Source organism: Cupressus sempervirens, chromosome 3 (assembly GCF_028749045.1).
Source record: "Cupressus sempervirens isolate cs-2001-9-10 chromosome 3, ASM2874904v1, whole genome shotgun sequence".
In the NCBI taxonomy this organism is placed as follows: domain Eukaryota; kingdom Viridiplantae; phylum Streptophyta; class Pinopsida; order Cupressales; family Cupressaceae; genus Cupressus; species Cupressus sempervirens.
This window is the reverse complement of record NC_143120.1, coordinates 892,610,861-892,632,298: the sequence shown is the minus strand read 5'-3', so window position 1 is coordinate 892,632,298 and position 21,438 is coordinate 892,610,861. Positions and strand designations below refer to the sequence as shown.

The 21,438-nt window shown below is 35.8% G+C and overlaps 1 protein-coding gene across 4 annotated transcripts in view; it reads left to right on the top strand.

The window, feature by feature from the left end:
- Positions 1 to 21,438, top strand: part of LOC149569670 (putative serine/threonine-protein kinase SIS8) — a 311,948-nt gene that overhangs the window by 87,948 nt on the left and 202,562 nt on the right. The window lies entirely within an intron of this gene.

The window sequence follows — 21,438 nt, the reverse complement described above, 5'->3', positions numbered from 1 at the left end:
CTATCTGATTAATTGGAAGCTTTGTATCATGATAAATGATATTTTAAACATTAAACATCTTCAATAGGTGTCAGGAGTTGCAAGCTACTTATATAACATTTTTTCGGGTAGGATGTTAATAACTTAGAATGAAAAAGTAATAAGGATTCAATAACTTAGAAAGCTGAAAGTCATTAGTGCAACAGATCCCATTGACATTGACACTATTTGTGAATCAACTAATGCTTTTGATGAATAGAAGAGGAAGATGAAGAATTAGATAATCCATTAGATGAGTATCATGATAAATGATATTTTAAACATCTTCAACAGGTGTTAGGAGTTGCAAGCTACTTATATAACATTTTTCAAGTAGGATGTTAATTACAAACTGACCAGCTCTCTGTACAATGAAAAAGCAATAAGGATTCGACAACTTAGAAAGCTGAAAGTCCTTAGTGCAGCTGATCCCATTGAAATTGACACTATTTGTGAATCAACTAATGCCTTTGATGATGAGAAAAGGAAGAGGAAGAATTAGATAATCCATTAGATGATAAAAACTTAGCATAAAGTTCTAATTGTTGAAAGTCAAAACAATGATACTTGCACTCGATATTATTTTGATATTTTGGTGTTGATAATAAATATGATGTTATGATTACAAGTTTATAGTGTTTTTGTTGTTTTTATGATAGGCATTCTAATCTTAATTCATTCTTCTTGGCTGCATACATACATATATATATTACATGTTTTTGTACTAACCAACCCAAACGAACCCAAACCACATTTCAAAATTTCGTTGTACCAGCGAATGGGTTCTTCAAACCCGAACTCGAACTGGTAACTTAGAATAATAGTAATAAAGTTTCAATTTTAAATAAGAAAAATTTAAATATAAGAATAAAATAAATAATAATGATAAAGTATCTAAGTAAAAGTAATAATATTAATTGGATCTAGATGTGGAAGGCTCTAAAGGAAAGGATGCTTTTGATAGAATCATGACACCATGTCTCCTATGTGCTGCTTAACCATGGAGAACCAATAACGAAATCATCACCCTATCGAGTTCCTTAATATCTAATTAGACAGCATATGAAGACAAGGACCGATAGATATGGGACAACAGTGAAAGGACATCGATTTAGATGAAAGTGAGAAATAAAATATGCAGTGATACTGATGTGCTGAATCATATCTTTGAAATGAGGAACACCACATTGGAACTTACAAATGCTTATAATATTGGACCGAATGCAATGATCCACTAAGTGTACACCCACGTGGCATAAGAAGAAAAGATTATCGAAGGAGAATTCCTATATTTTGATCTTCCAAACTTGACTGTAGTTTATCGATTATTGCTGGGAATGAGATTTATGAATACCACAATCAAACATAACTTGATATAAAGATTTAAGGAGTACGGAATGCTTCTAAGAAGATGTCAAGCTATCTAAATTGCCTTCACTCTACGCTGCTGATCACTATTGAATAGTCTTGGGCAAGACTTAGTCTAGATTCAGACTAAATATTGACGAGATGGAGGAATGGTATGAAATGATTAATAAAACCCTTTATCAATATATAACAATTGAGAGATAAAAATTGAGGAATTGACTAATCAAATGATTACTCATCAATACTAATCAGCAACTTATGGATCAACAGAGGTGAAGTTATATTGATAATATAGGTTAAGACAAAAAGGATTAATCGACCATTTGGAAAAGCACAATCTAGTTTATTGTTGAACATCACATATGACAGAAACTAGGCTTAAAGACATTGATTATACTCAAACTAATTAGCATCCTTGACAAAAGAATGGTTGACAAAAGATGTGACTCATTGAACGAGAAAGTGCATTCCTTTCTATTTGTAAGTGACAAATGGGAGATAGGTCACTCTCCGTCAAACACTTAGCGGCATCATTAGCATCAGCAATAAATGAAACACCATTCCATTTCAGTGATAAGAATCCTTTACATTACTTCAGAAATTGTTGGAGAGATTGCAGAAGGCTTTACTAACTTCAATTAGCAATCTTGTCAACATACTCAATTCCAACAAATACATATTCAATGCCCTTTCAAAAAATTGGAATAGGATATATCAAGTCTTTGAGTTGCAAGATATATAAGGACTCTCAGACATTGATTCAGAGGAGAATATGAATTTGAAGATTTATTGATACAGTGATATTAAATTGGGCGATTGATGGCTGTTAACTAGAGGTATTCCTGTTGGAACGATTGGAGATCATGTTGGATGTTGGAATTGTTTACCGCATAGGGTAAGAAGTTCAACACATGTATAACACGATTCAATTCAGAACAAGTACTTTATTCATGTATGCACTTGCAGATTATAATCCGATTACAATGACTACAATGATCTATCGATTATAACTCCTCCTTCCAAAGTCCATCTCGGACATGTACATATACCTTTCCGAAGGGGTGACTCAAGCGTTACGTGCCTGTTCGGATACTATTCTACCCGTCGGCTACATTATACATTTTACTGACAACATCATTCCCCCCCAAAAGAAAGGTCGTCTCCGGATGACAATTACAAAATATCTGAGACAAATTAACAACAAAATACATTAATTGACTAACTACAACAAGATAGATCTGTTGCTGTCGCATCACTTTCACATTCATCTTATGCCTGCACCAAACTGGTCTCCAACCTACGTTGTATCTGTAGCCTCTGCTAACACAATACTATCTCCTTAGCTGACCTTGATAGCCACCTGTGCTGCTTTCTCTATTTCCAACTCCTGGTTACATTGAGCCAAGTGTCGCCATACTGCCTTCAACTAGATGATCAGCTCCTCCCGAGCTCTCTACGCATCCACCAAGACAACCTCATGCCCAACACCTACTCCAAGTGCCAAATGTTTACCGCATAGGATAAGAAATTCAACACATGTATAACACGATTCAATTCAGAATAGGTACTTTATTCATGTATGCACTTGCAGATTACAATCCAATTACAATGACTACAATGATCTATCGATTATAACTCCTCCTTCCAAAGTCCATCTCGGACGTGTACATATATCTTTCCGAAGGGGTGACTCAACCGTCACGCATCCGTTCGGATACTATTCTACCCGTCGGCTACATTATACATTTTACCGACAATAGGAATTAGTGGTTATTGAGAGAATGTGGGTAATACTTGCTGGCCCTGTGATTGATTCAAATTGGAAAAAAAATTGCTTCAGATTTATACTGTAATTAAGGACAGCAATATAGTTTGGCTCTTATAACTTTATCTCTTGTTTCATACTGCTAGTGTTGAAATATATTAATTGTCATTATTTAGACAATGCATGCCTTCTTATTTCTCCATAATTGTATCTGCTCATAAGCATCAAAGCCATTTCACTATCTCTGCAAATGCTGAGATAACACATTAAACTATGACGCAAACTGCATTGAAAGGAAAATGTTGGACCAAACCCCACAGGCAATACATTGCAAAGCTGAGATTAAGTGAGCTCTGTTAAAACAGATTTTGTTTATTTTTTAACTTATTATAGATAGGAGTTGTGTAGCTGAGGTCTGTAATTCCCTTCACAATTTCCATTCTGAACTTGTGAATGATGCGTCTTTTCCCCTAAATGAATAGGCACAGAAATATCATGATACCTGCATTAACTGTGAGATATCAGATGCAACGACTTGATTTTATCTGTATCTGAGGAGTGGCTTGAGAATCCTCGACCACTGTGTTATTTTCTTTGGGAGCATGGGAGGTTCTTCTGGGCACTTACAAAAAATCTCAAGCACTCCTATAAGCGGGCAAAGATAATGCACACCAAACAATGCTTTAAACAGTGATTTTTAAACTTCAAAACTATAAAATTTATGACTGCCTTAGACAAGTTTTGGTTTTTGTGAAAGACTTTTTGCTATTGTGATCATGACAACTTGCGCTTCTATTTTAAAATTTACGAGACACTGCAAAGGTATTAAGACTGTCAAGATTATCTTGTCAGTGTTGAGTTTAGTGTTCATTGTATTAATGACGTTTCACTCTGTTTTGCAAGAATAAGCCTACACATCGCATTCTTTTCTTGTGTAACAGTTCTTGTTATCTTAGTGTTGGGATTGCGGGTTGCAAAGGTAATTTGAGATGTTAATCTAGTTAAGTATTGTCTAGTAATGATCATTCTTTTTTGGTTGAAAATGGAAATTGAGCAAGATTGTTATTTTTAAATTAGTTTAGCAACTGTAGTTGGTTTGGGAGTGTTTGGAAAGGGGATTTGTTCAACGTTTCCTTCAGAGTCAAATGTTTCTTTTAGGCTAGGGTTTGTTTGATCAAAACCATTTAATCTTTCCTTAGAGCTATATAAGAAATCTGATCACAAACTAAATTTGAATGATCCTTTCACTCTCAACAAGTCATTGATCATACACTGATAAGAAAAAAATGACACATTAATATTTCCACCTTGTGTTTCATCTGCATTTACAATGATTACTAGGTACTGCAGTTAACAAGTGCATCCAATCCTCCATTCAAGACTAGGGTCTATGACATTAATAGATAGGTACACATTTTTTCAGATTTACTATCTCAGATTTAAACCTGCATAGAACAAAACCTCACCAACATTCCAGTAGGGTCAACTTCTTCTAGCTCCACTAGATCTCAAGCTCTTGTGAAAGTTTCAACAGTGGTGGTGCACCAAAACCACTATGGCTCAATTACACAATTGCAACAAAGCTCAATGATCACACACACACACACACACACACACACACACTCTATGCTGGTATCCATACCACACACACACGCACACTCTCTATGCTGGTATCAACAGTGGTGGTGCACCAAAATTCCAGTAGGATCAACTTCTTCTAGCTCACCAACATTCCAGTAGGATCAACTTCTTCTAGCTCCACTAGATCTCAAGCTCTTGTGAAAGTTTCAACAGTGGTGGTGCACCAAAACCACTATGGCTCAAGTACACAATTGCAACAAAGCTCAATGATCACACACACACACACACACACACACACACACACACACACACTCTATGCTGGTATCCATACCCCCCCCCACACACACACACTCTATGCTGGTATCCATACCATATACCCACACACACACACACACACACACACTATGCTGGTATCCATACCACACACACCACACACACACACACACACACACACACTCTATGCTGGTATCCATACCATATACACACACACACCCACACACACACACACACTCTATGCTGGTATCCATACCACACACACACACACACACACACATAAAAGAGCTGTACCCAAGCATACCATATGCAAGAGAATTTTTTATCCCATATGGGCCCTACCAACACTCTATGCTGGTATCCATACCATGTACTAAAACTGACAACTTAGCTCCACAGTGTTAAAAAATCTATCTTGTTGAGGGCCCATACGAGAAATTGTATATTCTGATTCTTGAAGGTTCCAAACTTCAAATCTTAATGAAGTGGAGTTCCCAATCTAGTAATCAGGAGCTAGGAAAACTTTGTTGTGGGAACCAACACCAAGTGGTGGGACAAGAATGCTTTTCAACCAACCATAAACAGGCCATTCATTTGAATCATGGTGTTCAGAAGGGTCTTGATTCCAGCCTCTTTTGGGAGTAGTTAACAAACTGGTATTTGCTGTTGTTCACAATAGACCCCTGTATCCTAATTTTTTTTATGGAAATTCTATACTTGCCTCTATCTTTCTTTACAATTCCTTTATAAAATCTTCTCATATCATTTGCTATATACCTTATACGTAAATACATACCTATGCAACAACCGAAAAAACCGACCAGATCTGTTTTATAACTCCTTGATACTAAATGGCTGTGTTAGCCCTACATTGTAAAGCGAAACAAGTAATGTTAAATGAAACATTAATAATGACTAGCATAATTTATAGGGTCCTAGCCAAATCACAATGTCCTTCAAACCAAATTGGCAAACATACATTTATGATCCCAACCATTACAGATTTAATATTAATAGACCTTACAAAGATCTACTAAAAAATAAAGCTGATCCTATGTGTAATTTATTTTATTAAAACAATCACAATCCAACCCATTTGAAAGGGAACCAAACTTACTAATTCCTCTAGATGTTTAGGGGAACCAGTCATAAATGGATTTAGAAGAAGTTTTAAGCAACACAAATCTTTGAACATAGAGTAGCAAGTATATATTCAGCTCACTAGGAAAAGATAACGTTGAATATAGCTCTGTGATGACAGCTATTAGCAATATTTTCAGGTTATTGGGGTATCTAATTTGTAGGAATGGTGAAATTTACTAACCAATTTTTTTATGCCAAAACATTGCAATTTTTACAAGTTTTAGTGCTTAGGCATTTTGTCAAATTTTCATTTAAACTTTTAAATGCACAAACCACAAACATATAGAGAGGCACCATTAAAACAGTAACAACAAATCTGTCATGGAAAACCCTTTTGAGTAAAAAATTATGGCATATAAAACTTTCATTAACAAAGGGCACTGTGTTTATCTTATCTTATTAACAAAGGGCACCAACCCAGATTACAAAAATGTGAGTACCAACCAATAACGGACACCAACTTTCTTCAAAGCACAATCTCTGAATACCTGAAGCACCAACTCAAGTTAGCTGAGGCACCAACCCCAGTTTGAGAGCACTAACACTCAGAGAGCACCAATCCTCCTCGTGAAGCACCCACTTCAAATAGCTGAAACACACTTCTCAGAACTTTGATCCAAAAACAAAAATTACACAACACTCCTGTCTGCAGAAAATGTTACTTTAACCATGCTAAATGTGATATTAAAAACTCTTTGTCACACCCCTCTAATCAAATATATATTTTTTGACTCCCAAACCATTCAGAAAACTAAAAGGTTGCACGGGGACAAGGGTACTTAGGTTACAGGTACGGGTACAAGTACAGCTATTTTTCAATTTAGGGAACGGGGTACTTGTGTATGTTAAACTTTATTTTTAACTATACTTTTGTATTTATAGAAAATCTGAAATTATGAGTGATGACAATGGTTTTTCAAACTAAGAAGTGATTGAGTTTGCAAATTTAATGTATTGTTTTCAGTTTCAGATTTGCTAAATGTTTGTAATAATAATATATGATTAATGTTTAGATGCATAACAGAGAATGCAGACTTTAAACATGAACAAGAAGATCATACATCATATGACAATCCAATATTGCAAATGATAAAGTTCTGGCTTGAGCAGTGATAATTTTTTATTGTTAATCAATATTGTATGAAAGTTTCAAACTGATGAGGTATTGAATTAAGCTTGATAAAAAACAAGCTGATAAGCATGATAAACAACAAGCTGATACAAAATCATAAATCTTAATTAAGGTCCTTAGCTATGATGCTCTCCACTGAGTACCCGGTACTTGGGATATGTGTACCCGGGACTTGGGGACGTGGGTACGAGTACTAGGGGTGTGGGTATGAGTACCCATGCAACCTTGGGAAACTACAGTCTCCATTATTCATTGATACGAACAACAGTTACTGGCATCAATTCCTTTTCACTTAACAAATATGATCTCAGAACAAGAATAAAAACATTCCAAATACTGCTGTACCTCTGTATAATATCATCTTATTTTACACTCTCATCCATCTCTTTCATAACATACCGAAGTTCCTTGTAGAATACAGCCTAGTCACCCCATAAAGTTATCCTACCACACTCTGTTCTGAAAGGACATCTACAACTTAATTATCTCACTCAGGACCAATGAATATACCCTTGTATTTCAAAATTCACCATCCACTGTGTCCAGCGAATAATGCCCAGTGAATAATTTTTCGAAAAATTCTGTCACGGTCCATGGGAGATGAACCATGCGGCACTGATTATTCTTGCGGAATTATGCAAGCCAAGCTTACATAAAAGAATATCAGACTACGCCTGTCCCAAATTATGCTTATGCGGAAGCTTTATAAACAGATCTGCGATCTCCCATTCGGATGCAAGGTAAAATCAAAACATAACATGTGCAATGCAAATAACACGGACCATAAGATTTGGTGGGGCGATCTCCCCAAGTATGCTTGATTCAAAAGTAACCAACTCACAATGAATAAGCGGATAGGATGCAGTGTTAAAAAACACAGATCGCCTCCAATATTGGCTTGGCTAAAGCCTCGTTGCTGTCCTTATTACAATGAGGTCCAAGCTCATGAAATACAACAACCCAGTATACAACTTCGACAACCAAGTGTTCAAGACCAATTCCTGCACTTGCTGTCCTCTGTTGCTCCATTGATCTGTTGCCGAACTCCGAATTCGCTGACCACTGCCTTGATCCCGAATTCCTTGATTGCATTCACCATCCACTGTTTCCAGCAAAAAATGCCCAGTCAAAAATAATACGCACAGACATTTCCACAATCCATTCATTGCTCTATTCAATAGGAATAAAAAGGTACTATCATTACTTCAAAACAGCATCATACTCTTCATTCGAAACACTGAATATGTTGCCAAAAGAAATCTGGATGGTCAGTTCTGTTTTTGAAGACACGACTCTCAGCCTCCACTCATTTAAATGATATGCACAACCCTACCTTCATTTTTGGCATCAAGTCTTTATACACGTCTCTTCAATTGCAAAAGAAAACTTCATGTATGCTGCCTTTAGGTTCTCGTACACTTTCACTGTCAAACAAAAACCTTTATTTCATGCAACACAGTCAAATTCAGGAATCATCAACACACAGCAGTATGATAATACACATCTCAGTAACATGCCCGACTCATTTCCAGCAAATGCCTTCTTCAAAATGTAGAACACTGTTGAATAATGCATCGACCCTGTTCATTTTTTTTTTCACCTAGTATTTTCATTGCTACATGATTTCTTTTTATGAAAGCCTTTACAGTGCACACGTGTTATATTAATCTGAAACACATCTTATTCATAGGCATCAAAATCACATTTTATCTCCCTTAATTAAATCATACCGACCAGCAATTCTCTCCATACCTCTAAAGAAAAACCTTGACTATTTATAGATAGGAGATTTTAAGTCGCTCAATTTTTATACACACCATAATAATTCTCGATATCATACCCAACTATTTACATTTCCCATAAAAAATGCTGCTCGTGTCAATAAAAACTGTCTATAATAGTGGAAATAATTAATACCACATGTCAAAGCACCAAGCATTGAATTTGCATATTGCTGTTCCATTCTGTGAGGCATGACAAATCTGCCAACACACTAAAAGATAAGGGAATGAAGGAATATTTGACTCCAAGAAAGTCAAACAAATTTGACTCCCAAATACTCTTCGTACCTCCACCAACTTGTATGACAGTCTCACAGGAAGCATGCCAATCGTGAAGTAGTACATCTTCATACCTGCCGTGTCAACTTGTTGAATCTCCCATAAGTTGCATTGACCATTAGGTGAGTAGTAAGACTCATAAGCCATCAAATATTATTGCTTCTTTTCGTAGAAACTATGCTGTGGTAAAACACTATATAGCACATGGAGATCATAAAGCAGGGTGAACCCAGTTGATATAAATATAATTAATTTTACTGTATTCAATCTCGGCATACACAACATTTGGTGTTTTCTAGTTTTCACCTTTGCACACTTTGCACCAAAAAAAATATTATTTGCCTGCAAATCTTGATGAACTTGTACTTGGACAAGTAGAAGCTGACAATTGCAAATAAAATTCGTTGTTCCTCTGTTCATGCACAACTGTGAATTATGTGTGAATCCACCATAAATCTGGCTAGGAAGAAATCTTTCATCCCCGAAGCCATATGTCATTAAGATATTCATTTCAGGATTTGAAGTTGAATTTGCAGTCCAACCGTCGCAATGAGAGAATGTTCAAGATGTGAAAACGAACTGTTTTATTTCTCTTTTTTTTACTTTTGAGATGTTATATTTAAAGATCACCTTTACTAAAATAATAACCTATTGCTCCATATGAAGTGACTTTATTTTATTTTGCTTTTAATTTAAAACAATCAATAAAAAATAACTAAGTACAAGTCTGCTTGCAAACTTAGCATCCAACTACTTAATTTAAATTAAAAAAAAGTTCATTTTTAAATCTTCAATTTAGCCTAATAAAATAGGCCATTGATGCTTCCTCGATTACCCAAATCAAAGAAGGGGACATTACAATTGTACTCTCTCATCCCTAAGGTTTATTTAAAGTAGAATGATAGATGGGATGTCAGAATGTTGTTATGTTGTTTTAGCGATATTTGTTACATTTATCACTTTTGGATTTTCTCCTTGTCTTTGTTTCTATTGTCCTCAATTTTGACATCACAAAGGTTTCGACAATCCTATGCAACAATTTTGACATCACAAAATTGAGAAAACCCAATGGAATTTTCTCATGGATTTGTAGGTGCATCCTCTTTGTTTTAATGCATTGATGAGGCATCATGAAAACAATCCATTATCTCCTAATTACTCTTTGTGTAGGCTTGTCTATGTGTTCTTTTGAAGGTTTTCCGTCAAAATTATCCCCAGTGGTTTGCTCGTAAGAGTTTCTTTCTTGCATTTCAAACACTCAATTTTTGGTGAACTTTTACATCCTTTCTTTGTTTTTCTATCTTGTAAATAGTTTTTGGTCTAGTTTTTGCCTTAGGTGAATGACCCTTGCAATTCAGCTTGATTTGAGCTAACTTAAGTCCGATTTTGAGTAGTATAGCTCAAGTTATGAGGGAATAAGTGGGGTTTTTCAGGTCAATTGCATATTTGTATTAAAAACCTCATAAAAGTGGGCTTTTTATTGGCAATTGCATGAAATAAAATAATATTTAATATCTAAAGTGGATTTTGATGTCCATTTCAAAATTTCAATTCATTCTAAGTTGATTTGACCATAGTTTTTAATGTTTTATGAATATAGCCTAGTCATGTTACTTTATTAAAAACTATAGTTGAATATTAAATATAAATACATGAGATAACTTAAGTGCATAAAAGTGGGATTTTTATTACACATTGCATACATCCACATGCAAAATAGTTCATGAAAACCCACTCCCAATAAATTCTAAGTCCCAACATAAATTTAAATGGACTTTTTATATGGAATAACACATTTTAATGTGTTAAGTGAGTTTTTATATGTATTTACATATTTTAAGTTTATTCAATTAATGTAAATGAGAAAATCTAACTCATTACATATGTTGTTGCATATATAGTTTTTTTTTTTTGCATTTAATTGAGTTTTTAAGACTCATTGCGTATACATCTTATAACATAATCATTTAGTGGACTTATGAAATCAACTTGCATGTTAATATAATATGCAAATGCTCTTCAAAGACATCGGTGGCAATTTTTGACACAATTGCATGTGTGTGATGTTTTAAAACTCATCTTTATCTAGACCAAGTCAAAAGTGGCGAATTTGAAACCAACTGCATATGTTTTAAAAACTTATGTTAATGACTTTCAAAAACACATTCTCCACTAAGTTTTAAATCCAATAGATTAAGTGGTGATTTTAGATGGCATTACTTATGCATTAAAACATGTCTTTGCCTTGAAATAATGTGTTTTCCTCTATCAAGACAAGAATGGTGATTTTCTTAGTAAAAACATGTATTTGTATTATCCATATGCCCTCTTAAAATGCGTTGTTCTTCCATTCCTTATGGTGGCAATTTTTGGAGGTTATACATAAATGTTTTTGCCCTTTTAATGTGTGTTTTTCTCTACAAGTTTATAGTGGCAATTTTTGATATTAGAATAGAGTAAAAACTGATTGCATCAGGTTCATCATGAACTGTTCAACATAAGCTATCAGAATATCATACTTTTAAGACTACCATATCACTACTAAACATGACTTACAGGGTAGTCAGCCCATTTGTTTCACTTTAATACATATCAAAACAATACCATATTTAAATTGAATATCCAAAAAGATTTACATAGTGCTGAGTAACTTATTACTGATGTTCAAAAGCTGTAAATATTGCTGATTATCAAACTTAAACATGCTATTGATTTATATTTGGGCCCCATCAATCATTAGAATCCAGAGCTTGTATAAAAGCTGCATCAAACAATTCATCATTCGATTCTGCTAGAACAAAATCATTTGCCAACTAAACCTTTTCACCAGTAGAAACATGTGAATCAGATTGCTGGGTGCTAGTGGAAATGTGCAGATCCTCCATGATTCTTTCAATTTGTTATATGTCATTTGGGTCCATCATATCCTTGAATTGATCAAGGTATTTGAAGGCCTTGACCTCATCTTTATGAAAAAGTAACATACCATCCCTGACCAGTGTCATAAATTGAACCATAGAGATTTCCAAAGAGAGTGAAACCTGAGACATAATGGAAAAATGTGTGAGTTTACAAGTAAACTCAGTAACTCCTCTATCCTTTTGCTGAAAAACCTCTTCATTTCTTGCTTTCCAAAGGAACCATAAAATTTCACATGTAAGAACAGAGCAAAAAGAATTTATTTTAGAGTGAAAAGCTTCAACATATCCAGATAAAATTTCTCTTCAGGAAAGACTTGACTTTGAATTCCATACAATAGGATTTCCCAAAAAGATTGTCCAAATCATAACAAGAAAATCACATTGAAAGAAAACATGTTCAAAAGATTCAACTACATCACAAACTTTACAACAACAGAGGTCAGACCTAAAGACTCCAAATTAGGTCCTAAAGCAAGTTTTTTGAGCAACAAAGGTTGTTTAAAACAAACTTTTTTGGGTTCCACTTTTGACTGCCACAAGTACTGAAAAAAGAAAAACCATTAAGAAAAGGGAGAACACAAACCCCACCCTTGGATCACTATTTGAAAAATTTCAGGATCAGACACAAGCATAGTATATACTTGCTTAATTGTTACTTCATTAAACATTGTTCCATCTTTCCACAATAGTTGTTTGAAAAAACTGTCTGAGTCAATGGCCTAATAAATGTATATGTCTTTTTCTGTGTCTGTGGTATACCATATCTAACACTAAATTCATCCCAATTACCCATCCGATTATCAAACACTAAGTCACTAATTAATGAAAGCCGCAACACGTTCCAGTGATTTGTTGAGCAATTTTGTCTAAGTGCCAAAGGTTTTCCATTTAGGTACAGTCCCCACCAAATTGATCTTTCTGTGACAACATAAGATGGGGAAGAGCCAACAACATCTCTAATTGGTAAGAGTATCGTTGACTGGGTCCAATCATTCCAAAGGGTAGTAAAAACATTAGAACCAAATACCCTAATCTTGAAATCACCTAAAAGCAAATCACAAACTGGAATGTTCATCCAACTTTTACCTTTGGAAATGATAGAGCATTGAATGCTATTTTTGATCAGAACTTTCCAAGGTTCATTACCATAAATGGCCTTAAGAATCCACCTAGAGGCAAGAGAAATAGCATGCTTTTTTAGGTACTTCAAACCTATTCCACCATATTGCTTGGGTTTACAACACCACTGCTAATTCACACAATGTCTCTTTATTTCCCATTCCATTAGACCATAGAAAATCTCTCAACTTTTTTTCAATTTTGTCCATTTGTTGATTAGTCATTAACCAAGTAGAAGCGAAGTAGAGATGATGCAATGCCAAAACTTTCTGCACAACTTGTACTCATAGGGAATTTTCCATTTCACATGTTTCTTTTGAATTTTATCAAAGATTCACTCCCACATGGCTATAGTAGAAGGATTAACAGCAAAAGGGATACCAAGGTATCTGACGATCTCATTAGGACCTTTCCATTGCCAAGACATCGATTGAACCCAATTGGGAGGAGAGTCAGACCAATCTAAAACTAAAGATTTATGAGTAGTAATTTTGGCACCTGAGGCCAAACAAAAGAATTCAAGTCTATCGAAGGTGTTACGAAAATTCAGTTCCTCAAGTTCTAAGAACAAAGAAATGTCATCAGCAAACTGAGAATTAAGAAGAGTGTCATTGTTAAGAAGAAGGAGACCTTTCACAGGAGGACCAACGGAGGGATCTCTGAGCAAATATAATAGAGCATCAACATCAATCACAAATAGGGCAGGGGCAATTGGACAACCTTGTCTAATTGATCTCCCAAGAGGAATAGGGCTGGAATGATTGCCATTCACATGTATGATAGTTGAAGAGTCCTTGAACAACAACTTTATCCATCTGCAGAAAAACTCAGGAAATCCAAAAGCTTGTAACATTCCAATAACAAAAGGCCATTCAATTCTATCATAGGCTTTTTCAAAGTCAAGCGATACCATAGCCACATTCTGCTTGCTCTTCTTAGCCCAATCCATTGCTTCCCAACTAGTTATTAGGTTTTTTAGTATATACCTACCTTTAATGAACCCTGTTTGTGCAATTGAGATCAATCTATTGAGCAAATTCTCAATTATTCAAGCAAACCATTTAGCAATAATCTTATAGGAGATGTTCAATAAAGTTATTGGCCTCCAATTTTTAACTTTATCTCTGTCACCAACCTTTGGGATCAATTTGACCATGCCTCTATTAATGCTTTTGCCTAGGGATCATCTATTGAAAGAGTCTTCATAGAGTGCTAACAAATCACTAGAAATCCAATCTATGTTAGTTTTATAGAACTTAGTAGGAAGACCATCACATTCTGGTGATTTATCGTTGGCTAAAAAGGTAATAGACCATTCAACTTCATCCAAAGTAAAAGGATTGCGTAGTCTGTTACTATCTTCTTTAGACACTTTTTTTTGAATAAGTTGCAGACATTTATCAAGTTCTTCATAATTAGCATCCAACATTTTAGATGAAAGAAACTGAGAATAATATTCAAAGAAGGCTGACCGGATTAGTTCTGGATTTGATGATTTTCCACCATTAAAATTAATGTGTTCAATGAACTCCCTTTTATTCTTTGCCTCAATAATATTGAAGAAATATTTAGACCCCTTGTCATCTTCTAGATTCCAATTCAATTTGGAACTAGCTCTCTGCCCTTGAATATTATAATTTTTAATCTTCCTCGAAGAGTGTTTAGTCTTAATCAAATCAGCTTCTTATTCTAGATCTTGAATTTTGATCTGGAGATCTTTCTCAATCCGGTTAAGATTAGTCTGTGCCCTGGTTTCTTCAGCATTTAAATCGAAACTTTTTTTTCGCCAATAATCTGAAAAATCTTTTGCCAGACATCAACTAGTCCTTCCCACAATTCTCTTGGTAAAACATCACCACTAACCATTTTAACAATACCAGTGACTTGCCTGAGAGCACTAACAGTATCCTAATCTTTAAGGAGAGAAAGATTAAGTTTAAATGGCTTGATAACCTTAATCCTAGAAACCTGAATTTCATCTTGCAACCCAATCTTTGCAGAGATAGGAGAATGGTTAGAAAGAGAGGTTGGAGTACCTGTGATAGGTGAGTGCCCAGGATCAGAGAAAAAACAAAAGAGAGCAGAATTTGCATAAACTCTATTCAATCTACAATAAACCCTTTGAGAACCCTTTTGATTATTGCACCAAATATGCCATATATTCTTAAATTTTGATTTTTTATCTTCTAGAGGATCTAAAACATTAAATTTCCTCTTAAATTTGTTCTAGAAGAATAATTCATTACCTTTCCAACTGAAAGAGTTACCTCCAATTTTATCCTCCTATAATGTCCCCGATTTTGGTAGGTCAACACAGTGGATGGAATTAGCAAATCATAGCAACCCTCGTGAGTTGATAGGGTGTTTTGTGGGTCTCAGTTGATTACTTACTATTTTTAGTAAAGTGTAGTGGATCGCTTGGTAGTTGGTCGTCACCTACAGTTAATTATGTTAATAATTGCATGAGCTCTTATTTATTTATTATTCATTGAGTTGCATTAATATAATAATGTTTATATTATTATAATAATGACTTTAAGAGATATTTCTAAAAAAGCAAGTTGGAAAGTTTTTAGTGTTGAGTTCTTTTGAGAAACCTCCATGATTATTGAAGTGAGCTTAATGGAAACTTTTGCCAACGAAAGCTTATAAATGAGAGCTCATTTCATTGGGAAAGACACGCTTGAATATACATTTGCTTTTTTGTACTTTTGTAGCTTTCTTGAGTCTGAATTGTGAGCCCTTGCTGAAGTATAAGGGTCTTTGTAGTTTCTGATATTTGAAGTTACTGCTGATGTATAGTGATTTCACTATCTAAATTTCTTATCTGTGTTTCCTGTGTCTGACAGATTGTTTTGGTAATCACATTGCAAATTGTGCTGTCATAAAGAATTTGCCGAGTCTCTTTACTATATTCTTGTGGCTAAGGAGACATTTTTTGGAGGGAAGTTGACTGCATTTTTTTGTTTTATGAATCTTAGCTACTGAATTAAGATTTGATTGGGGTCTTTACTGATAGCAGCAAGGAATTCTGAGGCAACGCGTGGTAGTGGAAACAGTTTGGATGCCAAACAACAACAACACTTGAACTGGGCAATAGCAGCGGCCAGCAAGGCACTTCAAAATCATCCTTGAATTTAATGTGTGCAACCAGTGGTTCAAATTGACATCAGATGTCAATTCTTACTGCCTGCTGTTACAATTGGGGCTATATCGATTGACTCCAACATTGTGTGTTTGAACCTTGGGGTTGTGTTTGAGTTGGAGATAGCTAACGCTGCAAGGAGAAGTAGTTTCTAATACATTATGGATACTCCTTTCAACCGGCAACACTAGCAGTTATGCTATAAAAATTAGGTTCTAGTAATTATTAATTTGTTTTCAATGGCAGCAATAAATTGCAAGTGGGTACATATATCTTAACATATGAGTGGCAAATGTTTCAAAATAAAGGGAAGAAGAGATTCGATATTGTCTATTCAGTCAAAATTTAGTATTATTATTGAGAATTTCAGTATTTCTAGTTGTGGTAAAATTTAAACACTTACTTTGATAACTGAATTGTTGACCAACTATTTGACAAAATGTCAAACTCTTGATTTGTCAAGGTAATTGATGTGTTAAGAATTAATTGTTGAACTATAACCGGCTAGGGGCTTTTATAGTGGTGTCAGAGTAGTTTCCTGCTAGTTTGCAGGAATCGGGCTTAGTTTGTTCAGTACGTGGTTCAAAGTGCAGTCAGTATTTGATTTGATATTTTGTATGTGATAGTTGATGATAGGAGGTTTCTGCCGGGTATGCACTATATCCAAAGAGAACGTAATTCACCTCCCAGGGAAGGTGAACCTCAGATTCAGTTTGGTTTGGATGGTTCTAGTAGCACTGGACTACGACCCACAAATGCTGAGGTTGATAGAGATGCCTTGTAGGCATTTAGGAATATTGCAGTCGGGCAACAACAAATGACAGATGTACTGCAACAGTTGTCTAATACTCTGTAGCAGATAGCACTACCTTGGAGACGGAGTAGGGAGAGAGCTCAAGATGTTTCTGTTGGTTCTCATAGATCTTGAGTCGAGGATAGAACCCGAGATGGTATTGGGTATAGAGATGCAGATCGGGTTCGAGTTGAGGATTGTGGTGGATTAGCTGACAGAGTTGACATAATACTGGCACTCATGATAGCCTGCGGAGGCCCACGTTTTTGAGATTTGAGGTGGATGCGGTCAGTATTGAGGCCGAGGCTGCTCCTTTTGTTGATGATGTGTTAGCACACTTTGCCGAGTGGAATGCTTTACCACAAGCTGTTAAAGATCACTTGAATTTTGATAGGTTCCTGATTGAAAAACGAGAGCATTCTAGCGTGATGCTGGGACTGGATAGACAACGACCTCGACAGACTAAGCTGCAGCAAGTTGCCAGTGAGATGACATTGGAGCACTTTAATGGGACTGGGACAATTACAGTTTGAGCTTGGATTTATAAGCTCGATACATATTTGGCTTTATGTCCTATGTCTGAAGTGGACGCTATCAGATTTGGAGTGTTGCATCTGGAGGGTGTTGCCCATGACTGGTGGTACCATGGGTTAGTTTCTTTGCGACATGACCAGATCACTTCTTATCAGGAGTTTGTGGATCGCCAAATCGAGAGATTTAATAGGAAGGATCCGAAGGTGTACTTCCATGAGTTGGCTGAGCTGAAATTGTCTGATGGATTGGTGAGTTACATTAGTGAGTTGCAGAGGCTTTCAGTCATGGTTTATGATATCTCGGTGCACAGACGAGTTATGTTATTTATGGAGGGATTGACTGAGCCACTTCGTGGATGGGTGAAGTCCTTGCCCCCATCTTCTCTCCAGTTGGCAATGAGGAAGGCACGTGACTTGGATTCCTCTTCTCGAAGCAAGGTTGCTTTGAAATCTTTTGCTCTTACGGCCGATGATTAGCCCTCGCCAGTTGTAGAGGACAACGGTAAGTCAGTGGGGAGATTTGATGATATTTCTAGAGAGGATTTGAGGAGGCGTCAGCTTCACTTTTGGTCCAAGGGGCCTTTCTCTAAAGGTCATACTTGTGTGTTGAGGCCAAAGGAAGCGGTGAATCGTGGTATGTGGGTTTACACTGATGGGATTGAGGATGAGTCATTACAACATCATGAGGATGCCGATAAAGATGATCATACTAGTGATAGAGTTTATACTATGATGAGTATTTATAGGATTGTATTTGACTCACATGTTCAGGATTTGCACTGGTTACAAAGTTGGGCTGAGCATAAGCTGGATTGTCTGTAGGATGATTGGGGTAGGCTTCATGAAGGAGAGTGTGTTGAGATCTCCTAGGGAATTTTCTGTTAGTGATGTTTTGACCTTTACATCACCTGCACAAGTGCTTAGTGTTGTGTTGCGGGTCATGTTATTGGTTCTTCTGATGGTTTTTGCATTCTGTTGGTTCAGTGAGGGCAGGGACATCACATGTTTCTTATGGGATCTCGATGGAGGCTCTTGTATGATGTCAGATTGCTTGAGGACAAACAATCTTGGGGAGGGCGGACTGTAATGTCCTCGATTTTGGCAGGTCAACGCAATGGATGGAGTTAGCTCATCATAGTGACCCTCGTGATCTGACAAGGTGTTTTGGGGGTCTCAGTTGATTGCTTACTATTTTTAGTAAGTCTATTATGGGCAGTTGCTATTTTCGACTGTAGTAGATGGCTTGGCAGTTGGTCGTCACCTGTAGTTAATCGGGTTAATAATTGCATGAGCTCTTATTTATTTATTATTCATTGAGTTGCATTATTATAATAATGACTTTAAGAGATATTTCTAAAAAAGCAAGTTGGAAAGTTTTTAGTGTTGAGTTCTTTTGGGAAACCTCCATGATTTCTGAAGTGGAGCTTTATAGAAACTTTTGCCAACAAAAGCTTATAAATGAGAGCTCATTTCATTGGGAAAGACATGCTTGAATATACATTTGCTTTTATGTGCCTTTGTGGCTTTCCTGAGTCTGAATTATGAGCCCTTGCTGAAGTATAAGGGTCTCTGTAGTTTCTGATGTTTGAAGTCATTGCTGATGTATATTGATTTCACTATCTAAATTTCCTATCTGTGTTTCCTTTGTCTGGGAGATTGTTTTGGTAATCACATTGCAAATTGTGCTGTCATAAAAAATTTGCCGAGTCTCTTTACTATATTCCTTTGGCTAAGGAGACATTTTTTGGAGGGAAGTTGACTGCATTTTTTTGTGGTACGAATCTTAGCTACTGAATTAAGATTTGACTGTGGTCTTTACTGATAGCAGCAAGGAATTCTAAGGCAATGTGTGGTAGTGGAAACAGTCTGGACACCAAATAGTTGCGGCATTTGAACTCGGCAATAGCAGCAGCCAGCAAGGCACTTTGAAATCATCCCTGAATTTGGCATGTGCAACCAGTGGTTCAAATTGGCATCAGATGTCAATTCTTACTGCCTGCCATTACAATTGGTGCTATATTGATTGACTCCAGCATTGTGTGTTTGAACCTTGGGGTTGTGTTGGAGTTGGAGATAGCTAATGCTGCAAGGAGAAGTAGTTTCTAATACATTCTGGATACTCCTTTCAACCGGCAACACCAGCAGTTATGCTGTAAAAATCAGGTTCTAGTAATTATTTATTAGTTCCAAAATTTTATGTAATCAATTTGTTTTCAGTGGCAGCAATAAGTTGCAAGTGGGTACATATATCTTAACATATGAGTGGCAAATGTTTCAAAATAAAGGGAAGAAGAGATTCTATATTGTGTATGCAGTCAAAATTCAGTATTATTATTGAGAATTTCACTATTTCCAGTTGTGATAAAATTTAAACACACACTTTGATAACTGAATTACTGAGCAATTGTTTGAGAAAATGTCGAACTCCTGATTTGTCATGGTAATTAATGTGTCAACATTTAATTGTTGAACTATAACCAGCTAGGGGTATTTACACCTCCCTATGTTCCACCATATTAAAGTCACCAATAAAAATTGACCTGTTGTTAGGCAAGTTATTTGAAGCCCATTCACACAGTTCAGCTTGGTCTCTATAGTCATTAGGTGCATAGAAATTACACAATGCAAAGCTTTGAACATCTTTATAGAATATAATCCATAAAGCCCTATAACAAGGATAAACACCTCTATTCACTATATAATCCACCCAGTTAGGTCCCACAAGAATAGCAACTACCCCCTTCCTCTTTCATGGTTGGAGTAGAATGCAGTAGCATGATCCAAAAGCATTTTTAGAATAGCGTGAGGCTGAAATCTAACTACTTCATTTTTCTTGGAAAAAAATAAAAAAAATCTTAATATAAGTTTACTGCACCATCTTCTGACAATGTACTTCCTATCATTCATCTCCAACCCTCTAACATTCTGGCTATGGACTTTGATCATGTTCATGATTTTTATGGTTGTTCTTACCATTGTTATACAATCTGGTATAACAATTAGTGATATCTCCCTATTTACTTTTATAACTAATAGAATTGGTTAATATCTGATTATCATTGCCCTTTCTTTTCTTATTCTTTTTATTGGTGACTTCAACAAAAGGTGATTCAATTCTAGTTATATTTGGAGAGATTTCCATCCCTAAAGACTTCGATCCATTTTCAATTGCATATTCTTATCAGTCAAAGTGTGATTAGCATTCTTAACCAACTCTGCCCTTTCAGCTAGAGAATTAACAGCAAGTTGCTGAGCATTAAGTTTGATGGGGGTTTCAACCAAAGGTTCAACAACACTATCTTTTGGACAAATAATGGATTTTAACCTGCAAGAACCACTTGGGATGATCTTAGACTTAGGAATGAGATCATTAGTAGGAGTTGACTCAGTATCATAAAGGGGATTGGCAATAGTATCAAATTCCTTTTTTAGGACAGCATCATAAATTTTATTTTTATCATTTTCCATAGGCTTATCTATCCCTAGAATGCTGTCAGAGTTTCCTGAGGATTGTTTTGAGGGAATCTGTGTTTCAAAACTAGAGACTTTGTTAGGATTATCTTTAGATACCTCAAAGTTAGCAGTTT